At 38.7% G+C, this 21,375-nt stretch overlaps 2 long non-coding RNA genes across 2 annotated transcripts; one reads left to right on the top strand and one right to left on the bottom strand.

Moving 5' to 3' along the window:
- Window positions 1–1,460: 1,460 nt before the first annotated feature.
- Window positions 1,461–19,795, top strand: LOC142166922 (uncharacterized). Its single transcript, XR_012697441.1, has 2 exons — window positions 1,461–2,191; window positions 14,952–19,795. It is a non-coding gene; the product is annotated as an uncharacterized LOC142166922 (long non-coding RNA).
- Window positions 16,039–20,467, bottom strand: LOC107782428 (uncharacterized). Its single transcript, XR_001647233.2, has 5 exons — window positions 18,513–20,467; window positions 17,842–18,073; window positions 17,524–17,633; window positions 16,641–16,688; window positions 16,039–16,486 (listed from the first exon to the last, which is right to left on the bottom strand). It is a non-coding gene; the product is annotated as an uncharacterized LOC107782428 (long non-coding RNA).
- Between the last annotated feature and the right edge of the window lie 908 nt (window positions 20,468–21,375).

A 21,375-nucleotide genomic window follows, 5' to 3' on the forward strand; every position in this document is an offset into this window, starting at 1 on the left:
GAAATAAGAGTCAATGTCAACCTAAAATACAATTAACAAACAAAAATGCTAGCTACTGCTTGGGGAGAAATAGGACGGAGTAAACGTTTTCTCATCCCATGATATTTATATTTTGAAATTTTATATAATTTTTTCCCACGCAAGCGATGATGACATGAGATGACCTACAATTTGTGAGCAATTCAGTCTTAACAATCAATATTTTACAATAACTGCAAAGGCTAGTTGTTAGTACGACTTTATACATGTTATCCATGATAAACATACGAAGACCAAATATTGCGTCTAGTTCAAGATCATCATCAGAAAGAGTGGATATTCATGATATAACTTTAATTGCAAGCATATCAATATTCCACCTAAACATTCAGAGAAAATTTAAAATACTAAAAATAGAGCAAAAGAAGTACGACAAACCCATAAATAATACAGACGTTTGAAGACTCCATTTCATGTTTTGGGTTTCAGATACGTTAAAAGCACTTTGCATCTCATAGAGAATGCTATCGATAATCCAATTCTTCGCTTTTATTATTTGATCTTTGTTCTTTACATACACATATGTTGCCACTTGCAAATGTTGAAGTAATATGGATAATAACTTGACGTAGGAATTTGATGGATTATGAAAGCTAATTAAGAAAATTAAAGAGGAGGAAGAGTGAGAGGCTAATTAAGAGGTAGTATTAAAGAAGTAACTATTGATATATTAGACAACCGAAAGAATGAAAAAAATGGCTATTGAATTTTTCATAATATTGCATATATAATAATAATAATAATAATAAATTAAATTAATAAATAAATTATTAAGTAAAGGGTAATTTAGTCATTCAGCTTTTGAAAGATATTTTAGTAAAATAACTAAACCTAAAAGTCTTCACACTTATAATATAATATGATGATATTTCTAGTGGGGCATTAAAGGAGAGGGGATAAAGAGACAGATCACGGGTTAAAACACAAGTTATTAGGTAAGTGAGACGGGTTAATGGGGTTAATTATTATTTTTTCAGTTGTATATGCTCACATGGGCAACCATTAGTTTTAAGGGGTACTTTTCTAACAACAAGGGTAGTTTTGATATCAAAAGATAACGAGGAATAAAATAATCTATTTTCGATAGTTGATAGTTAATTTTGGTCTTTTTCTATTTCTTAAGACCTGTTTTGGGACTTTCCAGAGAGAGTTTAAGCACCTCTTTGAAAAAATTGTCAAGGTAAGTTCTTTAGGTCAATTCGTGACTAAATCTTGTTAGATATCACACCCAAAATATTGAGATTAACACTCTTATGGATTGAATCAATATGAGTTCATTGTAATATTCTTATGCGAAACTGTAAATGCAATGGAATGAAAATCGAACTTTTATCGATAATTATTTATTGTATTACAACTCATAGATAATTACAAGTAGAAAACTATTGGGTCTTCAGCTAGAGTTTGAGCTTTAATGGCGTAATTACCCGAGAAAAAAAATTAGAATTGGGTAAGGAAGAGAGATAGAAGAGAAGAGAAAATGAGAGGAAGGAATAATAGAGAAAATGAATTACCAAATTGCATAACTGTCTCCTTCCCAGCTCTTTGGAATATAAAGCCCAACACTGCAACGACCCACTAACTAACTAACTAACAGCCCAATAACCAACTTAGCTGAAGATTTAACCTGGGTCGTCTATTGATTTAGCTAACTTTCAACCTCGTCTATCTATTACAATTAAGCTACTAAAACCCGTGTACTCAGGAAGGGTTAATAATTTGCCACGTATCCTTACTCGTCTCCGCCTCTTCCCCGTATTAATCAACTTACTTTTCAAATTCAAATCATAATTCCCAATTTAGAGATTCCCCTCTTCCGACATAATAATACCCCCTGTTCAAATTGACCTTGTCCTCAAGGCCGAAGTTGAGCCATAAATTCAGGAAACAGGCCTTTGATATATCCCCAGTCCTCCCACGTTGCTTCATCGACTCCAAGGTTCGACCACTAAATAAGAACCTTGACCGATGCTGCATTCTTCACCTTGACTATGCATCGCTAGAAAATAGCTACTGCTTGGACCATCAATCGACCATCTTGACCACTGATTGAAGGTTGTAGCCGAGCCACCACACCTAGACTGGCACGCTTCTTTAATGGTGACACATGAGAAACCAGATGGATCTGAGAACCTGCTGGTAGAGCTAACCGGTAAGCCGATGAACCTATCTTTTTGTGATTTGGTAGGGGCCATAGTATTTGGAACTGAGCTTTAAAGTTTTTCTTACTACTACTGAAGCTTGCCTGTAAGGGTTGTAGCTTTAAGTAAACGAAGTCTCCTTTATTTAGAACCTTGTCTATCCTGTTTTTGTCTACAAAATATTTCATTCTAGCTAGTTCCACCTGCAAATTCTCTCTTAAATATTGTAGCATGGTTTGTCTATGAGCTAGGTTATCCCCTACGGTAGTATGAGTGGAATGAGGTAGAGACATCATAGGAATTTGAGGAGGTGGGTATCCATAAATAGCTTAAAATGGGGCTGCTTTTAGGGCTATGTGGTAAGTTGTGTTGTACCACCACTCTACTGAGAAAGTCACCACTCTAGGCATCTATTGAGCCTTTCAGTCTTGCCATCTGACTCAGGATGTTGGAGGTGGACATGTTAAGCTTAGTGCCCAAGGATTTGAACATTTGTTGCCAAAATTGGCTAGTGAATAGGGGATCCTTTTCTATTACTATGGACTTGGGAAGCTCATGTAACTTATATATCTCCTTTAGGAACACATCTGCATCCTTTTTAGCTGTGTAAAGGTGTTTAAGAGGAATAAAATTTGCATACTTAGTTAATATGTCTATTACCACTAAGATGGAATTCTTATGCCCTGAGTGAGGCAAGCGTTCAATGAAATCCATGGGTATATCTTGTCGGGGACCTTTAGGGATAGGCAAGGGCTTTAGAAGGCCTGGGTAATGCACATTTTCAGTCTTCACTCTCTGAAGCACACCACATTGAGCTACCTATTTATGTATATCCTCTTTCATTTTGGGCCAATAGAAAACCATTTGAATTATTATGTAAGTTCCTTGTTGCCCAGAATGGACTCCTAGAGGTTATTGATGGAAGACCTCAAAGATTTTTGTTCTAAGGTTGGCATTTCTTTCAACCCAAATCTTATGTTTATACTTGATGATACTGTCACGCCCCGACCTAGAAGCGAGACTGGCACCTGGTGCCTCAACTAACCTAGTGTACCAAATTGCGACTAAGGGACTCTGAACATATAATGTCATAATTTGGCCAAGGGGCCACCTTGCAAGATAATTTGCGAAGCAAAATATAAAACTGAATGGAAACTAGCGATGACTAAACATTAATATAAAGTTCGGCCGACAAGACCGTCATAACTACTACAACTGACAAACCACCAAAATATACATACCAGGCCTACAAGCCTAGCATAATGCACTAGTTGACAGGATATGTCTACAAGCCTCTACTGATAGATATATTGTGATCGGAACATGGCCCCGACCTATCCATAATATATATACTTACACACAGAAGATGTACACGAAAACCTAGACCCGATAACTCCGAAGGATGTGGAGCTTATCGATCAGGCCGAACTCTGGAAACACCTACTGAGTAGGTATACCCGTCGGTCTATATGAACCTGCATACATGAAATGCAGCGTCCCCAGAAAAGGGACGTCAGTACAAAATAATGTACCGAGTATATAAGGCGATAACATAACTGAAAGTTGAAACTGAACTGATAATATAATAACTGAAAGTAATTGGGAGTCAAAGATGATCTAGAGATATACTTACCTGTTGATATTGACTCAACTCCTTCAATATAGTAAGTAAAATAATTGTTCGGCCTTATAAGACTCGGTATATATAACTGCTCTGCCGTAGTAGGCTCGCTCATAGGCGCTCGGCCATACTAGGCTATGTATCTCGACCATGCTGGGCTTGCTCATAGGCGCTCGGCCACAGTAGTCTCGGTATATAACTTTCCATCTGATCAGAGGTTGCCCAATAGGGGCCTGCCCATCGATTATAGCTCGATGGTAATGAAAATACTGTAACACTGTATATATAGGCTTGCTGCTCTCTTGGCTGGAAGAAGACAATACTAAATTGAATATAGAGTCTCGATAAGGAATAATATTGTAACTTATGAGACTAGAATAGTGTGAATAAATTCATGAATATGAACTTCTCTTTTGTCTCATTACTAACACATGTAGCTACGAGATCATGCCAAAATGAAGGAAGGCTTAGCCTTAACATACCTTATCACCCTATTTTCAATCACCAAGTTGAACTCACCTCTTCTCACCTTAATCTACAACAATGATAATAATACTATCATTAAGTTATGAAACATATAACTATCGCACAACGAACGACATGCTTATTTTGTATTAAAACGGACAACATTTTCCTTATAATTCTTACTTCCTCCAAATTCAAGATAACACCAACAACACCAAAAACAAAAATAACAGCATATATACATTATTTTCCAACCTTATACACACCACACAATACTACAAAACAGCCCAACACACCCCAATCTCTTCATACACAAAACGACCACCGTAGTAGTGTCAACAACCCGAAAATGTTACGACGAACGACCAGCCCAACATCCTGCATTTATGTGGTGTTTCTCCACACCTTTCCTCCTCCAAAATTCCACAAAACAGTAGTAAAACACGCAGCCCAACAGCACCACAAAATAGTCTACAAAACAGTCCGCTACAAGTGAATAACTCGAACTCACGACTTCTGATCACCGTCCCGTGAGTTCTTACAAATATAGAACGACTTACTATACATCTACAACAGAAAAAAAATGAATGAAAAAGAGCAGTAAACTTACCTTATTTGTTGGATAACTCGACTCCTATCTTGATTCTTCAAACTCTAGGCTTTACCTCCGATTAGAACTTGAAAGGGGGAGAAAATCAATTGGGGTTTGGGGGAAATATTTGGGAGGAGTTTTGCAGAGAATGAGTTTGATTATTTTTCCCTATTATCAGACTAATATATGAAGGGGATAGGACTTTAAAAAGGCCTCTTTGAACGACCTGAACTGGACCATTTTTGGACGACCCGAACAGGCCCAGTGTTGGATTCTCGTTTAAGCAAGTAGGTGACAGTCTGCGCAGTCTCGCAAAACTGCCCATATCTCTCTACTCAGATATCGTATTGACAAACGGTTTAATGCGTTGGAAATTAGACTCATAGATATTTAATTTGATTGGTGGAACACCCCATAACTCTAAGTATATTGGGAGAAAATCGCAGTTACATTTGACCCAAAGTTTCAGTAAAATATATGAACGTAACTTGTGATGACTTTCATCGACTTTTGTTCCACCACTCGCTTGACTTCAAAACATAACATACGACTTTCATACGAATAACATAACTCGTAACATAACCTCCTTATCATGTAAAACACCCTGGTCTCATCCCAAAAGTACATGCTATAACATTCTCAATTTGTCGGCTTTCGACGAAACATTATTTTCTTCAATTCCTTTAGCTTCTAAACCTTCCAACCCTCTTTGTACTTGTTGTTCATGATATTCAATATTTGTAACTTTCGAGGTAACATGACTAGATTGATTTATATATTTTCAAAGATGATCTCATTTTTTTCTTTTGGGTCCTACATTAGTTTGCTCACGACACAGTTTTACGTACAAAAAACAAATATAGGGTGTAACATTATTCCCCCCTTAGGAACATTCGTCCTCAAATGTTTACTTTTAGAGACTTTGGAAAACTTTTGCCAGAGTTTCCTCCGTACACTAGACTATAACCAACTTGCATGTAGCCAGAAAACATAATATGCATGCCACACATGGCCAATGTCTATAAATAACAACACTTTGCCTCAAAGAGTCGTAAATCATAAATACTGAAAGTCCGAAAATAAGAGCTTACATGATGACCTACTAGCCTGAATAGAGTTGTGCTGTAGCATCCCATCTCGAGCCATATCTTCAGTTTGAAATAGATGAGGATATTTATACTTCATTTCTTCCTCCGCTTCCCATGTCATCTCTTCCACATTATTGCTTCTCCATAAAACCTTCACGGAGGCTACCTCCTTATTTCGTAGCTTGCGAATTTGTCGGTCTAAGTTGGCAACTGGAATTTCCTTGTATGACAAGTCCTCCGTAATTTGTACATCATCTGTGGATACCACTCTGGTAGGATCTCCAATGCACTTCCGTAGCATAGATACGTGAAAAACCGGATGGACTAACTCCATTTCTGAGGGCAATTCTTACTCATAAGCTACTTGGCCCACTCTCCGAATAATCCTGTAAGGCCCAATATACCGTGGGCTAAGTTTGCCTTTCTTGCCAAACCTCATCACGCCCTTCATAGGGGATACCTTTAAGAATACCCAGTCATTAATCTCAAACTCTAAGTCTCGTCGCCGCATGTCAGAATATGACTTCTGGCGACTCTGAGCTGTCAACAGTCGCTCCCGGATGAGCTTTACTTTCTCTACGGCCTGCTGAACTTGGTCTGGCCCATATAACCCAGATTCTCCAACATCAAACCACCCTATAGGAGATCTGCACTTACTCCCATACAAAGCCTCGTACGGAGCCATCTGAATACTGGAGTGGTAACTATTATTATATGCAAACTCGACAAGAGGTAGATGTTCATCCCAACTTCTTTTAAAATCCAACACACATGCTCGTAACATATCCTTGAGCGTCTGAATTGTGCACTCGGCTTGTCTATCAGTCTGTGGATGAAAATTTGTGCTGAGATTCACCTGAGTCCCTAGACCTCTCTGAAATGACCTCCAAAAATGTGCTGTAAATTGAGCCCCACGGTCAGATATAATAGATACTGGTACTCCGTGTAGCCGCACTATCTCCTTGATATATAACTTTGCATAATCTTCTGTTGTATATGTAGATCTGACAGGTAGAAAATGAGCTGATTTAGTGAGCCTATCGACTATCACCCATATAGAATCGAACTTACGATGAGAACGAGGTAAACCCGTAACAAAGTCCATGTTTATCGCCTCCCATTTCCATGTCGGGATCTCTATAGTCTGCATTAGCCCTCCGGGCTTCTGATGCTCTATTTTCACCTGCTGGCAACTAGGACACTGGGCGACAAACTCAGCAATGTTCTTCTTCATATCGTTCCACCAGTACACATCCTTAATGTCATGATACATCTTCGTCGACCCAGGATGAATGGTGTACCACGAATAATGTGCCTCTGACATAATCCTGTCTCGTAACCCTGATACATCTGGAACACACAAACGACCCCTATATCTGAGAACTCCATCTCCCTTGAGCTCTAACAATGAATTCTTCTGTTGCGGAACTCGCTCTCTCAACTCGACCAACTCTGGGTCATCGTACTGCCTTTCCTTGACTTCAGCTATGAGAGATGATTTTGCAGTGTTTTGGAGTATAACTCCACCATCGTCGAAATCTACTAACCGAACCCCCAAACAAGCCAATTGATGAATCTCTCTAGTTAATTGTCTTTTCTCGGCCTTTACATGTGCTAAGCTACCCATAGATCGGCGACTTAAGGCGTCTGCTACAGCATTAGCTTTCCCTGGATGGTAGAGAATATTAACATCATAATCTTTCAATAACTCAAGCCATCGCCTCTGTCGCAAATTCAACTCTTTTTGCTTGAATATATATTGCAGACTTTTATGATCGGTAAATACATCAATATGAACACCATATAAATAATGCCGCCATATCTTAAGTGCATGGACAACCGCAGCTAACTCGAGATCGTGGGTTGGATAATTCTTCTCGTGCTTCCTTAACTGCCTTGAAGCATAAGCAATTACCTTCCCATGCCGCATCAGAACACATCCTAAACCAACACCTGAGGCATCACAATACACAACATAACCCTCTGGACCCTCTGGAAGTGTTAGAACTGACGCTGAGGTCAAACTGTTCTTAAGCTCTTGGAAACTCCGCTCGCAAGTCTCCGTCCACTGAAACTTAGTTGATTTCTGCGTCAACTTCGTCAATGGTGCCGAAAGGGAAGAAAACCCTCTACGAATCTCCGGTAGTATCCTGCTAAGCCTAGAAAGCTACGAACCTCTGTCGGAGTGGTAGGTCTAGGCCAAGATTTCACGGCCTCAATCTTTTGAGTGTCTACCTTTATACCTTCATCAGATACAATATGTCCCAAGAATGCTACAGACTACAACCAGAACTCACATTTAGAAAACTTAGCATACAACTTACGATCACGGAGGGTTTGGAGTACCGCTCGCAAGTGGTCCACATATTCATCCTCTGAACTTGAATAGACCAGAATATCATCAATAAATACTATCACGAACAGATCTAAAAATTGACGGAATAGGCTATTCATCATGTCCATAAATACGACGGGAGCATTTGTCAACCCGAAGGACATGACAAGGAACTCGAAGTAGCCATATCGGGTCCTGAAGGCTGTCTTCGGAATATCTTTCTCCTGAACTCTGACCTGGTGGTATCCTGATCTCAAATCTATCTTTGAAAAGAATCTAGCCCCCTACAACTGATCAAACAAATCATCAATCCTTGGAAGTGGATACTTATTCTTAATAGTTACCTTGTTCAGCTGTCTATAATCGATACACATCCTCAACGAGCCGTCTTTCTTCCGCACAAAGAGTACCGGTGCACCCCAAGGCGAGGTACTGGGCCTGATGAAACCTTTCTCCAGCAAATCTTTTAACTGCTCCTTCAACTCCTTTAATTCGGCAGGTGCCATTCTATACGGAGGGATGGATATTGGCTGAGTTCCTGGAAACAAATCGATGCTAAAATCAATCTCTCGCTCTGGAGGAATACCTGGAAGTTCATCTGGAAACACATCTGCATACTCATTGACTATGGGAATAGATTGAAGTGTAGATATCTCAGCATCTGCGTCTCTAACTCGCACAATATGATAAATACACCCTTTTGCAATCATTTTCCTCGCCTTCAGATAGGAAATAAACCTACCTCTGGGTACCGCTGTATTACCTACCCATTCAAGGACTGCCTCACCCGAGAAATGAAATCTAGCTGCCTTTGCTCGGAAATCAACTGTAGCATAGCAAGCTGACAACCAGTCCATGCCCATGATAGCATCAAAATCCATCATCTCTAACTCAACTAGGTCGGCTGAGGTCTGACGACTACAAACTGTCACCGTACAACCTCGGTAAACCCGTCTAGCAATAATCGATTCTCCGACCGGTGTAGATACCACAAAAGCATCACTTAATATTTCAGGTACTATACCAAATTTCCTCGCGACAAATGGGGTAATATATGATAAAGTATATCCTGGGTCTATCAAGGCATAAGCATCGTGAGAGCAAATGGTCAATATACCTATCACAACGTCTGGTGAAGACTCCTAGTCATGTTGACCCGCTAAAGCATAAATACGATTCTGATTAACACCTGAACTGGAACCTCTACCTCTGCCTCGACCTCTACCAGCCGAAGATTGAGACTCGCGCCCAGAAGGATGCACAGACATAGATGATCCTGTCGCTGAATTTGCTGGTTGTGCCATACCCCTAGAATCTCTATTTGGGCAATCTCGCATTATATGGCCCGGACGCCCACATGTATAACAAGCATCAGAACTTGCTCGGCATTGGCCCAAGTGTCCTTTACCACAAATGTCACACCGCGGCGGAAATGACCATGTCTGCCTTGAACCTCGTTGTCGTTGCAAAACTGACGCCCGAGAGCTCTCACCTGGTCCTGACTGAGTATAGCGATCATACCTGTAACCCTGTAACTGAGGTGGCGGAGGCCTAGGTGGCCGTCCAAAGTACTGGGGCCTATAACTACCCTGAGAATGCTCCTGAAACCTAGGAAATCGCATCCTCTTACGCTGCCCTTGCTCAGTCCTCTCTGTACCCTGCTGTCGACGCCTACCCCTTTCTATATTTTGAGCGAATGCCTGAATCCGGGAGATATCCATATTATCATGCAATGCAGCGGTGGCACATGCCTCGGTTAACTCTGGGGTTAACCCTACTATAAACCTGTGGATCCTGTCACGCATAGTAGCAACTATAGATGGTGCATATCTGGCTAATGAGTCAAAACAGAGACTATACTCTCGAACGCTCATATTGCCCTGTTTAAGGGCTAAAAACTGATCGACCCGAGCCTGTCGAATCTCCTGCGGTAAGTACTGGTCAAGGAAAGCATCTGAAAAATTCTCCGAACTAGCTGGAGGTGCATCACGTGCCCTGGACCTCTCCCATCCCTCGTACCAAAGGATGGCTATATCTCGGAGTCGAAAAGTTGCTAGCTCAACTGCTTCTTTCTCTGTGGCATGCATAACCCGAAAGATCCTGTGAAGCTTATCTATGAAATCCTGCGGGTCCTCCCTCTGATCTGACCCCGTAAACTCTGGGGGACTCAAAGCAATAAACTCTCGGACCCTTGAACTCCCAGACCCCTCAGAAGATCCTGCACTAGCTGATACCCTAGCTTGTTGCTGGGTAGCTACCAATTGTGTCAACAAATACACTGCACTCCTCAAGTCCTGATCTGGTGGAAGTGGAGGGGGAACTGGATGTGCGGTATCCCTAGGAATCTCCTCAGGTGGTAGAGGAGCCGGTAATGGCTGAGTAGGGGTCTCGCCTTGGGCCTCAGACTAAGACCCATCTATTGGGGGGTACCCTGCTGGTCCCCTCACCTGTTGTTGTATCTCCCCTCTGGATAGCCGTAGTCTTCCTAGTCACAGTCATCTGTGTATGAAAACACAAACACGTAAGTTTAACTCAAATTTCCTATAACTCAGTTCTACAACACGATTTAGATTTGAAAGAAGGGAAACCAACTCCTAAATGACATGTAGCTCCCTGCTTATAAAATGTGGTGCACAACACATCTATAAACAAGATCCTACTAGACACGGCTTGGAGACTCCCTAGGATAGAACTGCTCTGATACCAAGTTTGTCACGCCCCGACCTAGAAGCGAGACTGGCACCTGGTGCCTCAACTAACCTAGTGTACCAAATTGCGACTAAGGGACTCTGAACATATAATGTCATAATTTGGCCAAGGGCCACCTTGCAAGACAATTTGCGAAGCAAAATATAAAACTGAATGGAAACTAGCGATGACTAAACATTAATATAAAGTTGGGCCGACAAGGCCGTCATAACTACTACAACTGACAAACCACCAAAATATACATACCAGGCCTACAAGCCTAACATAATGCACTAGCTGACAGGATATGTCTACAAGCCTCTACTGATAGATATATTATGATCGGAACAGGGCCCCGACCTACCCATAATATATATACATACACACAGAAGATGTACACGAAAACCTAAACCCGATAACTCCGAAGGATGTGGAGCTTACCGATCAGGCCGAACTCTGGAAACACCTACTGAGGAGGTATACCCGTCGGTCTATATGAACCTGCATACATGAAATACAGCGTCCCCAAAAAAAGGACATCAGTACAAAATAATGTACCGAGTATATAAGGCGATAACATAACTGAAAGTTAAAACTGAACTAATAATATAATAACTGAAAGTAATTGGGAGTCAAAGATGATCTGGAGATATACTTACCTGTTGATACTGACTCAACTCCTTCAATATAGTAAGTAAAATAATTGTCCGGCCTTATAAGACTCGGTATATATAACTGCTCTGCCGTAGTAGGCTCGCTCATAGGCGCTCGGCCATACTAGGCTATGTATCTCGACCATGCTGGGCTCGCTCATAGGCGCCCGGCCACAGTAGGCTCGGTATATAACTTTCCATCTGATCAGAGGTTGCCCAATAGGGGCTTGCCCATTGATTATAGCTCGATGGCAATGAAAATACTGTAACACTGTATATATAGGCTTGCTGCTATCTTGACTGGAAGAAGACAATACTAAATTGAATATAGAGTCTCGATAAGGAATAATATTGTAACTTATGAGACTAGAATAGTGTGAATAAATTCATGAATATGAACTTCTCTTTTTGTCTCATTACTAACACATGTAGCTACGAGATCATGCCAAAATGAAGGAAGGCTTAGCCTTAACATACCTTATCACCCTATTTTCAATCACCAAGTTGAACTCACCTCTTCTCACCTTAATCTACAACAATGATAATAATACTATCATTAAGTTATGAAACGTATAACTATCGCACAACGAACGACATGCTTATTTTGTATTAAAACGGACAACATTTCCCTTATAATTCTTACTTCCTCCAAATTCAAGATAACACCAACAACACCAAAAACAACAATAACAGCATATATACATTATTTTCCAACCTTATACACACCACACAATACTACAAAACAGCCCAACACACCCCAATCTCTTCATACACAAAACGACCACCGTAGTAGTGTCAACAACCCGAAAATGTTACGACGAACGACCAGCCCAACATCCTGCATTTATGTGGTGTTTCTCCACACCCTTTCTCCTCCAAAAATCCACAAAACAGTAGTAAAACACGCAGCCCAACAGCACCACAAAATAGTCCACAAAACAGTCTGCTACAAGTGAATAACTCGAACTCACGGCTTCCGATCACCGTCCCGTGAGTTCTTACAAATATAGAACGACTTACTATACATCTACAACAGAAAAAATGAATGAAAGAGAGCAGTAAACTTACCTTATTTGTTGGATAACTCGACTCCTATCTTGATTCTTCAAACTCTAGGCTTTACCTCCGATTAGAACTTGAAAGGGGGAGAAAATCAATTGGGGTTTGGGGGAAATATTTGGGAGGAGTTTTGCAGAGAATGAGTCTGATTATTTTTCCCTATTATCAGACTAATATATGAAGGGGATAGGACTTTAAAAAGGCCTCTTTGAACGACCTAAACTGGCCCATTTTTGGACGACCCGAACAGGCCCAGTTTTGGATTCTCGTTTAAGCAAGTAGGTGACAGTCTGCGCAGTCTCGCAAAACTGCCCATATCTCTCTACTCAGATATCGTATTGACAAACGATTTAATGCGTTGGAAATTAGACTCTTAGATATTTAATTTGATTGGTGGAACACCCCATAACTCTAAGTATATTGGGAGAAAATCGCAGTTACATTTGACCCAAAGTTTCAGTAAAATATATGAACGTAACTTGTGATGACTTTCATCGACTTTTGTTCCACCACTCGCTTGACTTCAAAACATAACATACGACTATCATACGAATAACATAACTCGTAACATAACCTCCTTATCATGTAAAACACCCTGGTCTCATCCCAAAAGTACATGCTATAACATTCCCAATTTGTCGGCTTTCGACGAAACATTATTTTCTTCAATTCCTTTAGCTTCTAAACCTTCCAACCCTCTTTGTACTTGTTGTTCATGATATTCAATATTTGTAACTTCCGAGGTAACATGATTAGATTGCTTTATATATTTTCAAAGATGATCTCATTTTTTTCTTTTGGGTCCTACATTAGTTTGCTCACGACACAGTTTTACGTACAAAAACAAAATATAGGGTGTAACAGATACCTTGTTGTAGGGTGAAATTTGGCCTGTTATCAGGGCCGGTGATCATCTCAGTTAAAAATTGTAGAGTCATGAGATCATGATCATAGCTATGCGCAATATCCTTCATCCAGGTTGGGTTAGTAGTAGTAATTACACATAAAGAAGGACTTTCCTTCTCCCTTCTAGATAGTGCATCTTCAACTCTCTGTTCCTTTTTTATACTGTACCTCATAGGCTAAGATAAGAAGCTTAGCCAGACCCTTCTGTTGTAAAGCAGTGGTCGCTCTGTTACAGCAAATATTTCAAGCTTTCGTAGTCTGTCCTAATAATAAAATATACTCCTTATATGAAGTATCTCCATTTGTCTATAACTGATAGGACATCCATATATTCCTTTTCATGAGTAGATAGGCCCAGATGCCTAAGGCCTAGAGCTTTACTGGAGAATGCAAGAGGTTTTCCATCTTGCATCAACACAACCCCCATTCATGTAGAGCATGCATCAGTTTCCACTATAAAAGTCTTAGCGAAATTTGCTAGGGCTAGTACAAGGGCAGTAGACATGGCTTGCTTCAATGTTAGGAAGGTAGTTTTAGTCTCTACAGACCATTGGAATGCATTCTTTTTTCAGCAAATTGGTTAATGGTCTGCTGATGATTCCATAAGACTATATAAATCATCTGTTGTAGCTTGTAAGACCTAGGGAACCTCTTAGATACTTAATGGACTTAGGAACATGACAATTAGTCATTGCTTCTACCTTAGAGGGGTTTGTAGCTACTCCTTATCTAATGATAATGTGCCTCAAATATTCTACCTTTGATTGACCAAAGGAATACTTAGAAAGTTTGGAAAAGAGCTATTCCTTCCTCAATATTTCAAGTACTCTTCCAAGGTGTTGTGTGTGAACATTTAGTGAGGCAATGCAAACTAATATGTCATCAAAGAAAACCAGAACAAGCTTCCTCAAATAGTCCCTAAACACATGGTTCATGAGAGATTGGAATGTGGCAGGGGCATTGGTTAAGCCAAAGGGATTTACCTTGAACTCATAATGGCCTAAACGTGTTCTAAAGGTTATTTTGTAAATATCTTCTTCTCCCATTCTAATTTGGTGGTAACCTGCCCTTAAGTCAATTTTAGAGTATATACGAGAACCACGTAGTTCATCCATTAAGTCATCAACCAAGGGAATGGAAAATTTATCCTTAACAGTCATATTATTGAGAGCTCTATAGTCAATGCAAAATATCAAACTTCTATTTTTCTTCTTAATTAATAATAATGGTGATGAAAAGGGCAAATGAGTAGGTTGTATGGTTTAATTTGCTAGCATCTCATTGACTTGTTTGTTAATTTCATTTTTTTGAAAGAAATTGTACATGTAAAGTCTTATGCTGACTAGTGTTGTGTTTGGTTTCAGAGGCATATAATGATCATGATTCCTCTTGGGAGGAAGGCTTGTTGGCTACATAAACACATTAGGGAATTGCTTTAGGACCTGCTAGATAGCTGCATGTACCTTCTCTCGTTCTTCAACTTTTACTGCAGTTACAGTAAATAAGTGAGCCTAAATAGCTTGCCCCTTCTTAAGTAGATGCTTAGCTCTAGTTGCTGACAAGAGGATGCTTAACTCTAGTTGCCCCTTCTACTGCAGTTACAGTAAATAGGTGAGCCCAACATGCTTTTAGCAAAACTGGATTATGGCCTTTAATCCAATCCCCCCTTATATTATATCACTAGTAAATTTATCCGCGCTTCGCGCGGTCATCAATAAATGAATTAACATTTTCTTTTATATATTTAAATTTAATCGGTATACATATAAATTTGCATGTGTATAAGAAACTTAATTTTATATCTAATACCCTTCATGTCATTGATTTTACAAAAACCGGATAATTGGAACGAAGACAATCACACTGTAGTGAATTGGATGAATTGGAACACATATTTAAGATAACACTGCAAACGAGATTTAGTTCCAAAATTGGTCATCGTATGTCTGATTTCTGGAAAGAACTTGCAAAAACTTGTACCTATTTCCTAGTAGTTAGTTATACAGAAGTTAATTCTATAACATGCAATATAAGAACTTTTAATTTATAGAAATAGAAAAAGGGAAAAAAGAAATGTTAATTAAGATAAATATTTATAACATGCAATTCTGATCTTTGGTACACAGTGATGAAAGTGATTCAAATAAAGCTATACGTTGACCAAACCAAAAATACAAAATCTGCATTTAAACTTTAATCCAACTTGCAGGTCTGGGAACTTTTATAAGCATGCATAAATAATCATGGGAATAGACAGTTGAAGTTATATTTCCATATTCATAAGAGATTCAATATTTTAGACAACTCAGTATAGCATCATTTGGTTCATGTATCTATTAGGCATGCAATTTAAGAAAGTCCAAAAGTAAGCATTACGAACCCAAGTGGAGGGACAAACAGGGGCGAAGCTACGTGAGTTGACCACCTTTCGCCGGAAAATTATACTCCGTATAAGGTAAAATATTGCTTGTTATTGATTAAAAATAGACTTTGAACACCCTTACATAGCCCACCGGCAAAGGTTTGAACACCCTTGTTGAATTTTGTGGCTTCGCCACTGGGACAAAAAAGTAGAAGATCATAGCTACAGCTTGATCCTGAGTCCTATGCTACCTTCTGACTAAATACTACCAAGGTAAATCAAACATACATAAAACAGACCTCATTGCATGATACCTTCCCGCAGCACATCATTCTTCTCATAAATTCACTTGTCTGCTTCTAAATGGATGATTTAGCTTCAAAATATTGACCAGCTTTCAGAGGGTTGGGGAAACAATCCAATTACCCACAATTTCATATTTTTCAATGGCCATTTCCTCGCATTTACCTTACAACATCAAGGTGCTCTACCCGTTTATCTTATCCACCTTTCTTTTCTTGCCTTCTTCCTCTTTTTCTGTTGTTGTTTTAGAAGCATCATTGTCAAAATTTGAGAGGACAAGCAACAACAACTCAACATCAAGTTTACATTTCAAGAAATTATATTTTTCAATTGATGGTCAGTTAAAATGAAAAAAAAAAGATCTCTAAACAACATATTTATTATTTACCTCATGTTATTGTGAACTGAAGTTTGCACAATATATAGAAAGTAAAATCTGAAATGAAGAGAAACAAATCCAGAGTTAGTTAACAAATGCAACTCAAGAATGTCCGTATATTAGAACAAAGCAAATCCGACCAACTCCGTCACAGATGAGAGCCGAGAGATTAGTGAGTTTTCTCATTTGTATTGCATCTAAAATTCAATTAACTTCTTTCAACAACAGTTTAATGGTAAGCTGGTCAGACATAACTCTTTCAACAAGTCAACAGTAAAGTTGATAAAACATTCAATCTGGTATCCACAGTCAAAGCTTATCACACATCTAATAAGGAGATATCAAATCTTATCACACAGAAAGTGAGAAGAAAATATAAAATTCATCTTCTAAAGCACTTCCGTGAATTCAAAATATAGTTCTTATACCATGAATGATATCTCAGGAACAGTAAATATGAACTCCAAGAGTTATATGGATTTTTAATTCCAAAAAAACTTAAAAATAATGATTATCCACCTCTGTTATGTAATATACCTCTATGAAATTTGTTTGCCAAAGGCATCCGGTAAAATCTACTATGCAAATAATATGATCAAGATGTACTTTGGCTATTTTTTATCACTGAATATTTGTTGACTAAAATGTTAAACTGTATTTTGATTCATTCATATTTCACCCTACGTTTAAGTTCAATATAAAAGTAATAATATAGGGATTGCTTTGTAGAGAATTCCTCTTCTTATTGATCATATTTTGTTTATTACTTCTTTAGATCATATTGTCAAATACATAAATTTATTACTTCTTTAGACCATATTGTCAAACACATAAAGAACGTGATATAGACTTATTATTTCTTTCAACTTTTCATATTAATAAAAGTAGTTACCTGATATTCAACAAATTGAGTAACCCTACCATTGAGGACATTTGAATTCAGGGCTGGATTTCCTGAGTCGCAGTTACTGGAGCATCAAGGCACATACTCAAGACAACCACCTGAAAGAGTGGCAAAAATCTAATATGAACATAGTATATTCAGAAAAGGAAAAATCCCCAAATTTCCATCTTCGAGTTCTAATAGAATACCAAACCCTGTTTCAAGAGATGTCATGAGTCATGACAATTCCTAATAAAAATCACTTAGAAAAATAAGTGAACATCTACAAGGAAAGGAAAAAGAATGTAACTTTAATAAAAGAACTACCTCTTTTCCCATTGAAATTTATCCACCGAAAAGTTTGATTTGATATTCATCATTCCTTTCCTTTGTTCTTACTTCAACCCTTCTTTGTCGTCTGTGTTCATCTTGTAGTTGAATAAGAAAACTAAATGCAGGATTTGTAAAAATCGAGATGGAAAAATCGAGAGGAGAACGCCATCATCTTCCGTTCCTCGGCCGGCATAGGCCCGATTAGTGAAGACCTATAGATGTTCGTCTGAGAAAAGGCATATAAACAGTCAGTTTGGGAAAAGACGTATAAATAATACTTTACAACCGAATATGTATTGAAGAGAAGTTAGGAGAGTGGAAAATTAGGGGAAAATGACAAAAAACCGAGAAATTAGATAAATGTCATTCCTAGTCCATAAGAGGTGCCATGTCATCGGGGTTTGGCCCTCTTTTATATATATATAGATGTACTTCAAGCCCGAATAGCCTAACAAAATCCTCAAACTCCACTCCTTGAATCATCCATTTGAACCTGTGACAAGTATGCCTACTCATAAGATGGTTGCCATTTGTCACAGTGACCCTCATAGGAGTAGAATCTATGATCTTGCACCTTATCTTCTTGGCTCTCTCTATATATCCATGAAGCTATGTGTGCTTCTTGAATCTAGAAAAAATAGTTATTAGGTTCTTCTTTGACTTACCCATCAGCTTAATTGTGTTGGGCATCTCAGTTCCAGAAAGAGCATTGAGGTTATTGGCCTCATCCATGCCTTCCTCTCCTGCATGATAGACTGGACTAGCTCCTTCCTCTATTGGCTCCATCATAGTCTGGATCTTCAGAAGCAGCCACAACATTCATTTGCTTCTGCTTGCATACATGTCCTGGGAAATATTTGTCACCACATTTCCAACACAATCCATTATTCCTCATGTTTTCAAATCCCTTGCTTATCTGTATATTTTAGTTGGACACCCCGGCACCCTTGGCACCTCTATGAAGGTTCTGAGTGTTTGACTGTTGGTAACCGGTATAGGTTTATCCTTTTTCCCATGTAGCTTTTCCTTTCTTATTCCAAGTCTCAATTACATTTTTTTTATGCCTAACCTTTTCAACATCTTGTCTTAGGGTATAGGAATTCGGAATATTCACACTATGTCTTATGTCTTCCTTGAGGCTTTCTACAAAGAATTCCAAAAAGAATTCTTCTGGCATAGTTGGGCTCCTGATTTGAATCCAAGCCTTAAGGTCCTTAAATTTCTCCAAATATTCATTAATTGTTCCCTTTTTCTCTATCTTTTTAAATTCTCCATGAGACTGAATCTACTATTATCTGCATCTTGAAATCTCTTACAGATTTCTTCACAAAACTATGGCCATCTAACATTCCCTTTACTTAACTGATAGGAGAAGTACCAAGCTTCTACCCTTCCATTGAGGTATAGGACTGCTTCTTCAAGTTTTTGCTCTGAATTGGATACATAGTTGTAGTAGAAATATCTCACACTTCCTCAACCAAGAACAAGGGTAAGATCCCACGGCACCATCAAAATAAGGGAATTCAACTCTGGAATTATAGGTGCAATGACCACCATGATGATTTCTTTCACCGACCAAGGAAGCAGCTATCTGCTCCCCCCTAAGGCCACTCATTTGTTCTTCTTGCTGATTTGTTCTTCTTGCTGATGGATCTCTACTGGTTCACTACCCAGTATGCCTGCGTGGTTGGGCAATAACTTTTCCATCAATACATCGAACTTTTGAGCCAGCTCATCAATTTTGGCATATGTGGTCTCATATTTCTTGCTTTCTTCTGCTATGTGATTTTGGAGTTGTGTCTAACTTCTAGAGACTATCCTCCATATATTTCGATCTAGTTCTGTAATAGTCATGATTTGTAGGGCCAGGAGATGCTCTGATCCAAAATGTAATGTTCTTATGCGAAACTGTAAACGCAATGGAATGGAAATCGAACTTTTATTGATAATTGTCTATTGTATTACAACTCAGAGGTAATTACAACTAGAAAACTATTGGGTTTTCAACTGGAACTTGAGCTTTAATTACGGAATTACCTGAAAAGAAGAATTAGAATTGGGTAAGGAAGAGAAAGAGAGAAGAGAAAATGAGAGGAAGGAATAGTAGAGAAAATAAATTACTAGATTGCATAACCATCTCCTTTAGAGCTCTATGGAATATAAAGCCCAACACTGCAACGATCCACTAACTAACTAAAGGCCCAATAACCAACTCAGCTGAAGATTTAATCTAGGCCGTCAATTGATTTAGCTAACTTTCAATCTTAGCCATCTATTATAATTAAGCTACTAAAATACGTGTACTCAGGAAGGGTTAATAATTTTCCACGTCGCCTTACTCGTCTCTGCCTCTTCCCCGTATTTATCAGCTTACTTTCAAAATTTAAATCCTGATTCCCAATTTAGAGATTCCCCTCTTCCGTCATAACATTCATTCAGAAACTTCAAAATCACCCGATAAGGAGAGAAATTAAGGTTTGAAGTTCAAAAGTTAATCTTTCACCCAACTTTTAGATATTACTTCCATTAAAATTATGAATAGTGGGGTATAATTGACTCAATGACTTGTCCTCTATACAATATGCAATAGGAATTTATCTCACTTATTCTTCCAATGCTCGGTGAGTGCAAGGTTATGGTGCCAAATGTTGTATTGCAGTGAATACTTGGGCAACCAATGGAATGGCAAAATGAAGTTATGTGGGCATGCAATTGAACTCAGATGTATAGAATGTGCCTTGCTGGAAGTATGTATATTCTATAGCTCGAGAGGAATCACAAAGTGTTCAGACAATAGCAGAGATCTGAAGATAGTATGGTCAGACAGTTGGTTCAGGAGATATTTTATAGAGGTGTCCTGAAGAGTTGACTAATAGGAAAACTTCAACTTCTCAATTTCCATCCTTGATGTCTAAGTTTGGCGGTTCGGTTTATTTGAAGAATCTGAGTATGGTAGAAGTAGTGGAAGAAATAGTTTGAGAGATGATGATGATGTGCACTCTCTCTTGTTTCTTTTTTGTCTGCTTGTGTCACAATCCAAAATCTTACCTTTCTTGATGGCGCCTATCTCAATACTACATAAGCCAACAATCTCAAATAACCGCAATTTCCTTTAAGGTTGGAAACATAATATTTGATTTCAATAGAAAATCTCACAATTACAAATACAAAACACTCCCAAAACTCGGTGTCATTGAGTACATGAGTATCTAAATGAATACAAAGCATGACTGATTAAAAACACTGTCTAAGAATGTGACATCTCAGTGAAAAGACCTCATGTACTACTGGTCACTAATCATTCGGTCACTCAGTATTATATATGGCTAATCCAGCCCAGGGATATTCCATCCCGTATATATATACACATCGACTGACAGTCAGTCACTCAGTACCGTATAAGGCCAATCCAGCCCAGGGGTAATTTATCCCCAAATGTAAATGATACGGACAAGATCCATGTCCAGGTAAAATTTATCACAATATAAATAAGTAAGGCAAGTCCATGCCCTGGGAAGTTCATCCCGA

This window comes from Nicotiana tabacum, chromosome 12 (genome assembly GCF_000715075.1).
Source record: "Nicotiana tabacum cultivar K326 chromosome 12, ASM71507v2, whole genome shotgun sequence".
Lineage (NCBI taxonomy): Eukaryota > Viridiplantae > Streptophyta > Magnoliopsida > Solanales > Solanaceae > Nicotiana > Nicotiana tabacum.